Source organism: Mycetomoellerius zeteki, unplaced genomic scaffold, assembly GCF_001594055.1.
Source record: "Mycetomoellerius zeteki isolate Tzet28-1 unplaced genomic scaffold, Tzet1.0 scaffold318, whole genome shotgun sequence".
Classification (NCBI taxonomy): domain Eukaryota; kingdom Metazoa; phylum Arthropoda; class Insecta; order Hymenoptera; family Formicidae; genus Mycetomoellerius; species Mycetomoellerius zeteki.
In genome coordinates this window covers 1-16,483 of record NW_017257303.1, presented here as the reverse complement: position 1 = coordinate 16,483, position 16,483 = coordinate 1, and the positions used below count along the sequence as shown (strand labels likewise).

The 16,483-nt window shown below is 31.6% G+C and overlaps 1 long non-coding RNA gene across 1 annotated transcript in view; it reads right to left on the bottom strand.

Moving 5' to 3' along the window:
• LOC108724983 (uncharacterized) overlaps positions 1 to 1,105 on the bottom strand; it is a 7,097-nt gene extending 5,992 nt beyond the window's left edge. The window contains exon 1 of the long non-coding RNA XR_001936730.1: positions 905 to 1,105. This is a non-coding gene — a long non-coding RNA (uncharacterized lncRNA). The remainder of the gene's footprint in view (positions 1 to 904) is intronic.
• Positions 1,106 to 16,483: the final 15,378 nt, after the last annotated feature.

Genomic DNA, 16,483 nt, shown 5'->3' with positions numbered 1-16,483 from the left:
GAACTCTGGCCAACAGCCGGGTCATACATGGGCCAGTATTGGCTGCGAAACTGGCCAACACTGACAATGAAGCACGGCGTAGCGTTACACTCCTATGTGTTACATTTGTACTGGCCCAACATTGGCTGCCAGAGTACTGGAGCGATGGCAAACGGTACTGGTCCATGATTGAGTCGTTTTAACATTTCTACATGGGATAAGTTTTAATTATAAAATAAATTAAATAATTGTGTACAATAATGATTTGTTAATTATCGTATATTATAATCAAGTTACTTTATATATTTATTAAATTAAAATTATAAAGTAACAATATTTCTAAATTTGTCAGAAAGACGCCCCAACACTCTTATTCGAACAAAATTAGTTATCTTATACAATGCTATAATGTGTTACAAAAAGAAATCCAAAAAATATGTGTGCGACAATATCCATTTATTGAAAGTAAAGTTTGAAGAAATAACATATTTGTTATACGTTTACACGCGCGAAACATTTTGTAGTGACAATAAATCGAATGACTTAGTACTTGTCATTTTGATATGTAGTATACAGAGGGTTGCTGTTCTGTCATTCGAGACTTCAGTCGATACGAAGTGGCCGCTTTGTACTGTACTACGTTTCGGAATGCGATTGCAACAGATATTACGAGATGCCAGACGTAATTCCTATTCCCTACGACTGATTAACGCTAATTAACTTTTCCAATTAATTAATTTCGACTTGTATCAAGCGACGTCTATTTATCGAAGCAATCGCAATTTAACAGAATTAGGTACGTTTCATTGCAATTTACAAGTGATAATTACAGCAATACTTGGATTTGATTACATTATATTTTAGATTTTTCATCAATTTAAACGTAATTTATCCATCATTTACGAAAGTATAAAATAATACATACCTGAATGCCTGGCTGTGCTTCAAGTAGAACGGAAATCCGTAATATATTGATCATTAATAATACGTATGTTTTGCGAGATTTATGCATTTGAAATGTATGTACATATTCCGCGTATAGAGAATCATCGCGTACCGAATTTTGATTACTTTCGGGCAGTACATGATTTTCATTAGTTCATTTCATGAACTCGACTTTGTTAATCACGTCGTATTGCGTGATATTATGATTAATGAAGTTATAATTTTGAATTTTTTATTTATGAACGTCGCGAGACAAACAATTATCGACAAAACATTAATCAAAATTTCGAATATTTCTACAATTTGTTTTTTATTTTATCTCATACATTTATTTGTTTATGATACGAAGTAACAGTTATTTTAAAACTCGAATATATATCATTTATTATTTAAAGCGTGAATGGATCTTCAAAATTGGACTTTCTTTATGCTATTCTTCTATTGTAATATAATACAATAAAACGCACCGCACACACACACACACATTCGCCAAAATTAACTTGAAAAACAGAAAACAGAATATATCGAATTTATAATAGGAAATGTTAAATGACGGCTGGTGCGCGGCTTTGGTGTTTGTTTGTACAGTGCAACGATGTGTGGTGTTTGTTTATACAGTACACAGCACATTATTGTTCACACAAGACTATCGTGCTATCCTTCGCACTGCGAAGTTCAAACCGACAGATAGCGCCGCAAATCGCTCCGTGTATCAGTGTATTATGTTATTATCTCTGAGAATACGATAACTTTTTATCTACTATTATCATCTTGTACTTATTAATTATTACGATTTGCATCAAGACTAGGGTTAATTGTCACATCCAAAAGTCTAAATTACCCGATATTCTCTTCATCAAAATATCTATATAATATAACATACTCGTAGTTTAGAGACTATCGAGATAGCATAAGTATTTGTTGAAGCTTTGCTAATTCATACGACTAGTGTTAGTTTGAAACAATAGGGAATAAGAATTACCATTATTGCTGAATCAAATAATTAAAATACCAAAAGTTTATGATATATCGATTGTTTTTAACAGTATTTTGTATTTCACTGAATTGCTTGCTTATGATCAATATCGCAAGAATATCTTAAGATCAAACATCGCGCGATCGTCATTTTAATAATTAATACAAATATGATCATAATTAAACATGCTTTGCCAATAAAATCAAGTTAGTATTGTGTAGCAAAAGAATAGGAGGAGATTTCGGATGATGTAGAATAAGTCATGTAGTGATTTGTTATTTGTTACTTTTTATATTACTAATTGCTTGCATAATTAATCTCCATGTATCTTTACTCAATATATTCAACTATTATTATATTATTGTATAATGTAATATATAAAATATTTTTTATCATAATTATAAAATAAATTGTAAGATAAATTTTTTTATACATTTGAAGCAATTTATTCACGAGTTTGAATAAAAGTTTAAAAAAATTCTCTCTCTACATTATTCTTTCATATTAAAATCTCTTTAAAATATCTTCAATAATCTAATATACTCAAGCTGAATTGAACAATGCATTAATCATTCAACAAAGCTAAGTATATGTAATTAAAGTGCTATGAATTATATTTATAAATGTGTTAATGACGCTTTTGCAATATCTCATGTCATTCACATGAAATATTATTCTACGTCTATAATCCTCGTTGGAGGATTATTGCGGTCTTACGTGCAAACGCAAGACGAGCATGCGTGGCGTGCAAGAACCGATATTTGTTCAAAATAAAAGCTATTATTACGTATAGATAGAATGTAATTGGTAGCCGATAACGAGGGGAGACCGAAGAAAATACAGGGAAAAACGATGAATCTGGGGTTCAAGAAAAATTGTCTCATTAATCATTAATATTACGGTACCAAAATATTGCGTATTTAAGCTCAATTGAACGGAGCGATTACTAACATGATTGATAGGTACTGTATTAAGATTTGTTACTTATATCAGAAGTGTTGATAAAATCTTTTTATCATTGACATTTTTTATCACTGACGTTATATTAACGTACATATAGGTATCTACTTGTGTATCACTTATGTATAATAAGAGATAATTAGATATGTGTGTTTTGTGTATTAAAGATATAATATTACGTAATTTATATTATACGCATATATATTATCTCTCTTATTATGTGTGTAATATATCTATAAGAAATACAAAATCAATTGTCATATGCAGGTTTTTACAATTTTATTCTAAAATCTCTAAGTATTAATATTTATAATGTAAAAAACTTTCAGTATTTTTACTTATATTAAACTGGCATAAATTCTATTGAGATACAATATTTGACATCCACATATCACTTTTATTGATAAAATTTTAAAACTACTTTATGACATTGTTAAAAAAAATTCTCAGCAATGAATTTTTGCGAGTATAAAATATGTTCACTACTTACAAAGTTCGGTATACTTAAATTTATTAGTTTATATAAAAATTTGATTTAATTTCTGATTTTATTTCTTCATTAATTTTGCAAAAAAAAGTTACTACAAAATGCGATTTTATATAAGAATCAATGCAGTAAAAAATCCAGTAACTTTAAAATCAATAAGAGAATTGTGCAATTTTACACAGATGTTCAAAACCAGACGTAAAATAATGGGACAGTCTTTGAAAATTTGGTATTTCTTTACATTAGAGGACACCTCTTCGATGACCTTGATCTGGATATATGTTATAGAGGTGAGATTACTGATCAACTTTTCCTTATAAATTAATCGGCGGTCTCTTATAATTTTTGAGATATATTTTACATATGTAAAACACATTTCCTAAATTTCATTATTTTCTGTATATCGCACGACTTCCCACGCGAAGCGACTTTCATCCCACCTCCCCCCTGCTTAAGGGTGTGCGACTTCCAAGCGAAGCGACTTCCACTCCATCTCTCCCCCTGTTTAGGGGCGCACGACTTCCACGCGAAGCGAATTTCACTTCACCCCGTCCCTACTTCAGGGGCGTCCGACTTTCATTTCCCTTGACAGGAGAGAGTCATTCATTAACGCGAAGATCTAAATATCTTTGAAATATACTATAAGAGCACCATATATTTGATTCCAGAATCTAATAGCTGATAGCAAGAGCTTTTCAAAACACTATAATTAAGTTCATTTTCATCAAGTACTTTTTGAGTTATAAGGCTTGGAAGTTACAGTACCTCCGGCATTAGCATTACCAAAGTCCGACCGGCGGCTAAAAATCTCTTGAATGTTGTTCAGGATCATGTACTCAGTACTGGATAATATTTTTCAAGATCAAGGCCATTGGTGATTGTATATCTTATTTTCATTTTTACATAAAAATGAATTTTTAGTGCAAAAATGAAAATAAGATATACAATCACCAATGGCCTTGATCTTGAAAAATATTATCCAGTACTGAGTACATGATCCTGAACAACATTCAAGAGATTTTTAGCCGCCGGTCGGACTTTGGTAATGCTAATGCCGGAGGTACTGTAACTTCCAAGCCTTATAACTCGGAAAGTACTTAATGAAAATGAACTTTATTATAGTGTTTTGAAAAGCTCTTGCTATCAGCTATTAGATTCTGGAATCAAAAATATGATGTTCCATTTAAAAAATCGATGTAACCTTGACCTAACCTTAACGATGCCACCCAAGGTTAAATCAATGGTACCTTCTTATGTCCCCCTTCGAACCATACAACTTTTGTTTGAAACATTTTTCCGTATTTACCACACTTTTCGAGAAATCTTAATGCATTATTTAAAATGGGACACCCTGTATATGTATATACGCTGCAGCGAAGTCAATTCGGTGCAATAAACTTCGAAACAAGCAAGATTCCAACCAATTCTTCGACTGTTATATTCCGTGTTAACCTTTCTTGTCTGCGCGATGTCACGAACTGATGCGATATGGTATGATATACTTTGTTCGAGGAGACAATTATTTTGTTTAATGAAACGCGGTCAATATATCTAATTAAAAGTTAATTATGAAAGTCGAGAAACGCAACAGAAAAGAGACGTGCTTATAATCGTTAAATCGTCGACTGTTCTTTTTAGAATAATTAATTTAATTCGAATAATTCACGCAGAATGAATTGGGTAATTAATTAATCAGTTATCTATATCATTTTTTAACTTGAATGTTATGAGTTTCAGATTTTCTTTGAAAATTAAATTAACTTTGTACGCTCTGTTAAGTAATTATAACTGCGAATAAAGACTCTATATCTATCGATATTATATATAATAGAAAAAATTAATTATTGAAAAATTATCATTACTTAATAAAGAGATTATTTAAATATATTTATAGAGATATATATGTTTAAGTAATCATTACAATTAATTTTATTAATTGTATTGATATTATTTAATTTAATTGCGAATATTTTACGGATATAAAATTTAATATAGAATATATTTTATGAAAATTTGTATACTACACTCTTAATAATATAAAATTATCCGGCATATGCATAGAAATAATTTATTAAAATTATTAAAAATGAAAATATAGCAACGAATACTTATTCAGAAGCATTCGTTTCTTCTTGTTTTAATCGTTAATACTACATATAGGCATTTTTATTTTGACTTAAACATTATCATCTCATTCGCTTATTATTACAATTTAGAAGAAAAGCATATTGAAACCAGGAAAATTTTAATTACGGTACAATATACAAGTTTCTATATTTACATCAAAAATATCCAAACAAAATGATTTAAAAAAAATGACCCATTAATTAAGTATACATAAAATATAGCCAAGAACTAAGAGCAATAACTAAGATATTGTAATATATATATATTCAAAAATTTAATATATCAGATTCCAACAAAACCAATCCTAGCGGAACCAGTTTCTGCCTTACTTAATAAAATGTATTTATTTTTATTTTAAATTAAAATTATGATTAATCGCGCGCGGTTATTATTTAATTTCTTCTTTACGCACTCTCCGTTGTGACATTGGACATGAATTAGTACGTTCTTTTAAGAAAGCTGACAAGGAACGAAAGATTGTGAAAATGCAAAGAAATGACTTGGCAGTTATTGCAGTCCGAGTTGCAATTCGAAGCCGGAGTAGATCCGACCGTGAATACATTTCCTTGACGTCTCAAGCAATCCTCTCGCTGATCTTCTGTTCTGTTTGTACGCGAGATTCTATTCTCTTTCCATGTCTTTCCGTTCAGAAGACATAGACAAAGATATTGCGAATTTTCATTTGGTTATTCTAGTAATCTTGATTCTTTAGAGTCGAATTTTTTTAAAGATAAAATTGAAATTCTATAATATTTTTATTTCACAAGCCTGATATTTGTTGAATTTTTAAAATTTTTAACATTTATTTCATTCTTTCGCAGATATTTTAGCATTAAAACACACATGTACACAGATTATTTTCTAACATTTTATATTAAAAAGAAAGTTTATGTATCTAAAATAGCTTGCATACACGAAGCGTTCTTAACTCTAAGCGAAGCATTTTTAACTTTTTTTCTTCTTACTCTGCTTTTCTTATCTTTTTCTTAGTCAGAGTTAGTTTGAATCTCTTGCGAGTCTTACGGGTGCGTGGATACCATATGTAGATTACATCGAGATGTTGGCGGAGTACATATGTGTTCGTGTAAACTCGATATCAGATTCACTCCTGGAGTTTGAGGTAAGATTTATGAGCGCCGCGAGGCCATTTTGTTAGCGACGTAGTTAGGACCGTCGTGGCTTCTAGCCGTACAAATGATAATTAATGAATAGTTTCGGACTCGCGAAGGGATGAATGTGGTCGTCGTTCGTCGGAGTAGGGCGCGACGTATAGCGATGGACTTCCAGAATTCACAGAAGTTTGATGCGGCCAAGCTTTTTGAATACGCGTTTCACTTCATTCAAAAGGCGGAATCTGCTATTCAGTTTCTATCCTTGAAGCCTCTATACAGCATATACATATATACACTTATGTATAGATAGGATATTTTGGATCAACAAAATATTGAGACGATTTAAATGTATTCCATGGAATTTAAATTACAAAACAGAAAAGAAAAAAATTACAAAATCGAAATACATGAATAAGATTTTATCTTTAATTTTATACGAAGTTTACTCTTTAAATTCTTTAGAGTGGAATCCCACTCTAAAGAGAAAATTGAGCCAGTCTTGAAAAAAGTGACTCAATTTTCAATCTTTAAGAGTGAGATTTCACTCTTCAGAGTGACAATTCATTCTAAAAGTTTTAGAGAGTACTCTCTTTAGCAACTTAATTAGAAAATTTATTAGATGAGAAAAAATATTTGATATTGATTAAAGTAACAATCAAATTAATGTGGCTGAAATAGATTTTTCATTTTAATATTAATAAATATAATATAATTATTTATTATGTAACATAATTATTCACGAATACAGAATAAGTATTTTTTACAGATGTTTCTGAAACAAAAACTCGAAAATATATTGACACTCAATTTAAATAAAACGTAGTAAGGTAAACGTTTACATGAAAAAATGTATTTTATGTCAGTTGAATAAATTGCATTCTATTTTAATTTTAAGCGCGTTCTTCGGTTTGATAGACGTATAGTGTAGCGTTAGTGTAGCGTTCTTGCGAGCTCGTCTGATCGCGGATGGAAAAGCGCCTTTTCGCGCGACCATTATTTTGTCGAAACCGCGTAAATTCATTTGTCGCGAAAATCGTTGTTATTTCCGCACCGCGAAACTTGTAATTGCAGAAATACTTGAGGCGCGGCACGGCACAGTCATTATAGTGTGCGGCGCACATTGCGCGCGACTTAATGTCTGCTCGCATTCACGCGTGTGCACACACGCTTCCATCAGTGTATCATTAATTTAAGAAAGTATATACGCAAAACATGAATCTCGTGAACAGCGCATAGCGCGTTAAATCTGCCTTTTTCCTGCGCTCCCGTACGAGAGAGAACTTCATTAATTATTTTTAACTGTGCCATTTCGCCACTGTCGTACGTAACGCTGTGTAATAATCCTCTGCGCATCTGCCGCGGTACAGCTATGATATGTTACAAGGACGCTAAATACGTTGAGATGAGTTTCCTTTACCTTTAGTGAATTTCGCTTTTATCTTTGAAACCTGTGAGGATCGTTCAAGAGCAGCCCAATAAACGTATATACAATATTTCTTGAAATATTTAGTGTCTGAAATACAATTTTTACAAGTTATAACAATAAGATTTAAAGGTTGAAGTGCATTATATTATTCATTCATTAATCTTATTGATAAATTTACTTCTTTTTTTATAAAAAAAAAAGATCATATAAGTTATAAGTATTAGGTACTGATAATCTATGAAAAAACTTACTTTTGTTTTTTTCTGAGATTTCCGTATCGGAAATTCTTGACTTAAGTTCTTAAATCTTCCACATGCAAATATATACTATACATAAATATTCGGGCAACATACTGCATCGACAGTTCGTGTCTTGCTTCCATTTTCTTATTCTGAATAGGTAAAAGTTTGCCAGGGAATAATAACCATAAATCATTACGTTTTTATCCGAAGTATTTGCTTTATCTCCTTTCTGAATATTCATTTTAATAATGCAGAAATATATCAAATGATATTAATGGGAAAATATAACTAAGCTAATAAAACAGAAGTAAAAGTTATGCAAACTATAATATATACGTATAAATTTATTCTATATTTGCATATGAATTAGTAATATAGATTGATAAAAGAGTATGTAGTTTAAGATATAAAACTGCTTTTATTTTATTGTCAGTATACAGTTTGCTATTTGCGAGATGAATTATTAAAACACAAATTATATGATAACTTTATCATATCCACATACACTTGAGCTGATACGAAAATAAGAACGAATAGGGAATGTAGAAGCGAAGCGTACTGAAAATATTCCAAACATCTTCGAAAGTGGTTTGCTTGGGAAGTGAAAAGTAGTTTGGTTGAAGAAAATATTTTGCGCTGTCTGTACGTCAATGCTGGAAGCACAAAAATTTTCGAAGTATATAACCAAGTTCATAGTAGTTTGTAAAGTTAACAACTTTTTGAAAAATTATACCGAGAATGTGTACGCAGATCGTATATTCAGATCGTATATCAAGATGCTACTTTTTATTTATTTTTAATTATTAATATAACATATTGGAGGCATTATATATAGATATATAATGATAAAACTAGTAGTTATAGAACTTCTGAGTTCCGATTACAAGAGTCGTTATAAAGTTATAAAATACTCGTGATAAGATTTCGCATATCACAATGATTTTTCCAATCGCCAGAGCCGCAATTTCTGCGCTTTTTAATTTTTTCGAGAACCGAATCGAAATCTCTGCTGCGTGAGCGCGTTTAGAAGCTCTCGATTTATAGGAGGAGACAGGAGAGGCCATGCATCCAGCTAAAATCTGCTGACTCGCCGTAAATAACGCTATCGGAGCGCTCTCGCCTCGATTACTTTTTTCGCCGTAAAGCAAACCGCGTGGCGTCGCGGCGTAACAACGCCATCGCTTCTATATGCTTGGACGTTATTTCGCACAAGATGAGACCAAGTTTTTCTGGTAATTGTTCAAATAATCGTATTACCTTCGCGCGCGAGACAACCTCTATACGTACGGCATTATTAACGCTGCGCGTTGCGGTAACAACACGTGCAACAGCCCTTTTAACGTTCGCTTCGCCAAACGAGCTTCACAGGCGCCGCGTAAAACGATTGCGTGTGTTTGTTGTTTCGTAAAACCTTTCGGTGTACATTATACAGTGAATCACACTCAACGCTGTACTTCATGCGTGTCGCTCGCAAATACACCTGTAACTACACGTATACATCGGATAAGTTATTTAATCGCGTTATTCGCCACGGACATTCCGCGATTATCATAAATTTGGTGCTACTGTGCCACTGTGGTGTGCTTTGCGCATCTCGGTCGGCTTAATGGTAAACTCGTGGCAATGAACATCTTTATCTTGATTCAAGTTCTAGTCATATTGATGAAACTATTATGATTAAAAGCTTTTTCAGTATAACAATTTGTTTAAACAGTTTAAAATTGTTTTACTCCAAAACTGGACTGATTAATAAAAAAAATGAAAGAAATTTTAGATCAGTATGTGATAAAATTAATTTAATATAAATTTTACTATGATACATAGAATTTTTCAAGCTCAATTATGAAAATATATTCATTGAAAATTAAAGAAAGTTGTAATTAATATTCTTAAATTAATAAAAAAATTTATCAACGAATCTGTTGTATTAATTTTCTTTTGTAATTAAAATTTTTTAGGTAAATAGTTTCTGAGTTCATTAATAAGCTATAAATTATATAAATAATTTTACATTACTTTCATGAGCATTATCTGTTTTTGTGCAACATTATACATTATGTAATAGATATGTTAGGAAGGTCTATAACGGTTAAAGGCTAATGAAACCATCTTCGTCTTCCGGCACGAACAGTCACATGAACATTGAACCGTCACCTTTGTCATCCTTATCGCCACCGGGAAAGCTTCCTTATCGTCGATGTCCCACACAATTAATTAAATCGACCATACTTTTTTCCAGGTCGCTCCCATTTTTTTCTCAGTTGGCGTCATTCCGATCGGCTGATGGCGATCGATAAGGAACGTCGACAAAGGCAGTCTGCTTTTTCGCGCATTTGCTCCACCATTTCTCGACTCGTCGACGATAGCCTGCGTTTTCTTGTCCGGATGTCATTAATTAAGTCGCCCATTTATCCGCCGCGAAAGCAAGATAGATCGACGATACTTTGTTCGTAAATCCCAGTCGTGCGGTCTTGTATCGAGTACCTTCGTCATAAATTTAACACGAAACTGCCCGAGAATTCGAGAAATGCGGCAAGCATCGAAGATTAATGATCGATAGAGGACTTGCGATGGCACTCTTCGAGTCTCCATTTTTACGCGGTTACGCAGTTGATGTAATCTTTGTTCTTAAATGCCCCGAACAAGTATCATCGCTTTATTCTTACCCAGTGACGTTTTAGAAAATTATTTTTAAATTACCATACACCTTTTTTCTAATTTATCCATCTTTCTTATATGATAATTTATTATGCCGAATTTGACGATCGTAGGATGGTAATGAAATAAAGGTGATTATTTACTTTCATCGATTTTATTGCTCTTTTGACTATCTAATTATGAATTTGTTTGTTATCTTATATTAATTTCCAAGATCGAGAAATATTCTTTTTTCATAAGTAAGCTTTTAAATATAAAAACGTATAGTAGAGTTTTTTTCTCAAAGTATTTGTACCTGTCACAGATAGAAGTATACACTTCCTATCTCTATTATTGATATTTTTTAAATTATTCTTTGTAATTTTATATTACTCATGTTATTTAATAGGCACTTTTATAAGAGATAATTGAAATAAAAAAATCTTTATAAATTAATAATTTAAATATGGAAATAGATGTTTAGTTTGTGTGATTTACTGTTTCATAGAATTATTTAAAATATATATATGTGAGATCTCTATATACTATATTTAAAACTTATAATAATCTGCCTTCAAATCGTTTTTAAAAATAACATTTATTCTAAAGATATCCGCTAATTCAATTTATATATCTAAAAAATACGTATACATATAGATAGAGAATTCAATCAAAACCTGGCACAATCTGTATTACATTGAGAATAGAATATACTGCTGTAATTCCTTTCTTGATTGTAATTCTATTTCTGATCTAATTCTCCTATTTCTCTATCTCCTATTTTCAAGGATATATCGTAAAATTAACGTATTCATCTACGCCCTCTCTCATTGTTGTTACTCATTCACCTTCCCCGCGGACTAATTTATCATTTTCCGCTTGTACAATCGCGATCAATAAAACACCGATAAAGAGCCGACGGAGTGTCCACCGCGTTTTCTTCACGTCGCTTATCGTGTTTCGTGTTCGTTCGACATTATGCAGACGCGCGCTCTCATTTTGCACCCGAATAAAATTAATGCTTGCGCGTTGCTTGGCTAGTAAGTCGTAAATATCATTTCCTACCCTCACCTCTTGAAACGTGGAGATGCGGAAATTGCAAGAGACTCTGACCTATTAGAGACCGTAAAATGTTTTTCCGTGCTCTATCTTTTCATCGAGTTGCATGTTGGAATAATATCAACGCTATGCACTTATTTCATTGACACTAATTGAATTGTTCTAATATACGTAAGATGTTTCAGTGGAAATAATTATAACAATATATTTAGATAGTGATGAGAGAGAGTTTTCACAAGTATAAACACCATGTTTAAGAGAGAAAGAGACGGGGGAAGGAGGGAGGGAGGGTAGGAGGGAGGGGGGAGAGAGAGAGACTGATTCCCGCAATCATTTGAGTTTAACGAATCTACGGTCCAAATTTAGTACACTGCCAACACTTACACATATTTACACATATAAATATACACTGAAAAAAGAGTTTGGTGATAGCTACCAAATGTTTAGTGAAATAATGCTAATTAAATGTTTGGTTAATGTAACCAAACATAATTTTATTTTTACGTATATTTATTACCATTGGTAATATCGTTTGGTAATATTTACTAAATATTTGTAAAGGTAAAATTATGTTTGGTTATATTAACCAAACATTTAATTGGCACTTCACTAAACATTTGGTAGCTACCATTAAACTCTTTTTTTCAGTGTATACGCATTCTTATATTTTTATAAACAATAGATATTTGAGAAAAAATTAAAACAAGGTATCTAAATCTAAATCTAAGGCTTAGATCTAAGCTAAAAAAATAAAGAATTAGAATAATATAAATAATATGAATAATTCTCTCTTGATAAAAAATAGTGTGGACATATATATTATTTTATATTAAAGTAATAATATTATAGATAGAGTACTTTTATTTTTTTGATTTCCTAAACCTCTTTTAATTTAAAACTATCTGATCTCGGTCGTCTAAATTTATTGCATGCATATAGCATGTTTAGAAGGTTAATTACTAATCTAATCTATTTTAGAGACTAGATCTAAAGAAGATTAGTGTAATTAATATATGTATATTTACATGTATGTATAATATACTTGTACATCTAATGTGTATAGTTGAGACTGTAATTATTAACTAAGTAACTTTCTTTAATGGAAAAGCTTTAAAGTGCGTTGTACTTTGAATATACAATATTTGCTAACAATATCTATCGATTTATGATGGAAAGTAGCATAGAAACTTTTAGCGCGCACTTTATAATTTTGGAGTCAAATGCTTAGAATATCAAATAGATCAACCTTTCTTTTATAATCTTGGTCTCCTCAGAAGAGGTCGCACGAAGAAGAGAATAATGAACCTTTAATGAATCAAAGTTTGCAGGAGTTACATCGAACTACAGGATACAAATGACGTATTCTTCTCTTTGAAATGTGGTCGAATTCATTTCACAGGAGGAAAGAGAATCACGAATGATAGCAGATCGCATTGCATCGTTGACCTTATAATTATTCTTATCTCTTTTGCTCTCCGTCAGTGACAAAAGCACGATATGACTTCTACGATATCGTTCCGCGAATCAAATACGAAATGATTTGCATATTCTTTTGCCGACTTCTCATTACTCTTCCAAGCGTTAATTTATCATTTTGGCCGCTCAAATGTTGTCCGGATTAATAAACGCCATCGATAAAGAACAGTTCTTTCTCTCTCCCCTGTTCATATTTCTTATCGCATCCGATCGGAGTAGCCGCCCGCTTTCGACATTATGCAGTTTGAGTTCCTTTTTTTCGAGGTCTGAGAATAATTAATTCACGTGTCGCCCGCGATGCTAGATGCTACCAGGTAAGGTGGCTAATTGTCCGGCGATATTAATGTCACTTTTAATTAAAGTTCCATTCAAGAGCACCGTTGGTGGACGCGCGGGCGAGAGGGGCAGCAGACCTCTTTTCTTCGCGGCGTTTTATAATGACTAAGGGTTACGAGGATTTTTGCGGCAAATTTGAAATGCGTCATTTAGAAAAGCGGCTATTATATAGGGCTAGCAAAAACGGTAGCTCGTAACATTTGCATTTATAACTGACAGAATGGCGCTGTTGCGTTTAGTACAATGTCGCTGCATTAAGCATCACGCGTAGAATGCAGTGACATTAAATTTCATATTTCATATACGATTCATTTCGTGATTTCTCTTTGCTTTATTAAAGGTGAAACCGTAATGTGCAGTTATGAGAGAGACTGCTCCGAATACAAAAAAGGCTCACTAAAATAATAGAGTTGCTTTATTGGACTTAATTTTATATGTATAATTGTAAGTTTATTATATTTTCAATTGTGAGACAAAATATGCCATGGTTGGAAAGGAAATTTAGATTTAAACGATAATAATTCACGATAATAGAAACTATAAATATGATTTAGGCTTGGTTGCACTTGCAAACGTTATTTTGACTTTAAGCGAGGCTTAAAATTTTCTCTATCTCTCCCTCTCTTTTGGCTTTAAAGAAAAAAGTGAGAGTTTTAAATTTCGGTTAAAGTCAAAGTAATATTAGTGCAAATGGGCCTTATTTTTACAATTAATTCAACATTGATATTGGTCTTCTAATTACTAACTTTTTATTATAAATATATTGAAAGATGTGATTCAATCGTATTTTCCTTGATATTACATCAGTTCACAATAAATAGCGTTCTCCTATGTGTGTGTGTGTGGTTGTCGCAACAATCAATTCGATCTCTTGAACATTAAGAGATAGATCTTCCGTATACATGTCTTCAATTACGATCACGTAGAAGAGTACTTGTTTCTCGAGATGATCCCCGTTTTTCCTTTCGCTCTTATAACAAAAGGCAAGCGTCGAAATTGGCCATTCCGTGTACCGCGCTTCCGCGATCCGTTCCATTTTCATTTTCTGATATTACCGTCGGTGGTTTATACGAGACCGGGCTGGCCGTCTGCTTCCATGCATCTCAATGCACTTTTTCCTTCTGCAATGAGAAGATCTATACAAATCCGCCTTAGACCTCGGAGGAAGGATTTCTTATTTCCTCAGAAACTCTCGCGGTGACAGGTAATCGACCGACGACTTACGTGCTTCGCCTTTGGAACTAATGCGCGAAGTACTCGATTTCTCACTATACTTGTAGAACACTCAACCTGAAGCACGAGCACGCGTGCTGATAATTCTGAAATCGTTCTCGGTACAGGAAATTTCCTAAAGCGTTAGTATTATGCTTGAAGTATACTTTCGTTTCTAGAGATATATTTTATCAATTCACGATTTTTGCTTTAAAGATGTATTAATTGTATAGTCTTTGCAAGAAGTGACTAGAATTGGAGCTTTGCATTTTTCTTATATGTAAAACTGTTTCTTTCTCTTTCTTAAATATAACTATTTAATTATAGTACGAAAATTTTTTATTATACTTTATATTTGAAATTTTAATTTTTCTTCTATTTAGATTTATATTTATTACTAAAACGATCACAATGTTTTATAATAAGCTTATTATTTGTATGAAATAAAGCAAATTAACTATAATTTTATGCATAACTTTTTTGAAATAGTATTAAAAAAGTTAGCAGAAAAATAGATAATTAAAATCAACAATTGAATAATATATATTATTTCTATAACATAGAGAAATTTGTGTAATTATATAATATATTGATTATTATGTAGTGGGATTAAGTTTTCTAATTATCAAGTATAACTGTTGTATGTAATGCGTTTAATGTAATACTTTCAGACAGACATATGCAAAACTCAATTTGAATTCAATCTGGATATTTTATTCCGAAGTTGATAATAGCATCAGGTTGTTAATCATGTAATCTTCTGTACAAGGATAATATGATATAAAGTACGACATCATCCAGTTTAATAATTAATGTGATGTATCTGTCTTCATTACAACCATTTCTTGGATTTATTACTAGTCGTTTAATAGAGAAAATCTAATTTTCAAATCTCTAAAAATATTTTCTGTATATTTGAAACATTAAATTGTAAATTTTTAACTATATTAGATTACTTACATATAATACTTATGACAATAAATCAGATATTTATATTATTCTTTCTTAATATCCTTTTTCAAATATTACTTAAAAGTTATAGTAATAAACGTGATATTGATTTTCATAATCGGAATTGATAATTCTAAAATTTCTAATAAGAAAAATAAAGAGTATAGGCATTTATAAAATATTATAAACTCACTCACTTTACAAAGAATTTTTTTTAATTAAGAATATTTTCCTTTTAAATATATTATATCTATATTCAATTGATTTATTTTAAATTTACCATATATATTAATTAGCTCGTTGATATTATAATACATAAATGAATATAAAACGTACGTTAGCATCATATAATACGATTGTAGTGCAATTTGAAGTGAAACAAGTGGATAAAACTTCGTTTATGTCGACCTACATAAATTCACGCGTACTTTAAAGAAACTCTTTGTCCCGGCGCGTCTTCCTTATTCTGTGTGCACCTTCTAGCATGCAACTTCTCGTTCTCTTACATCCGCTTCTTCTTTAGTCCCGTGCTGTTTTTACGCTGATTTTTATTTTTCC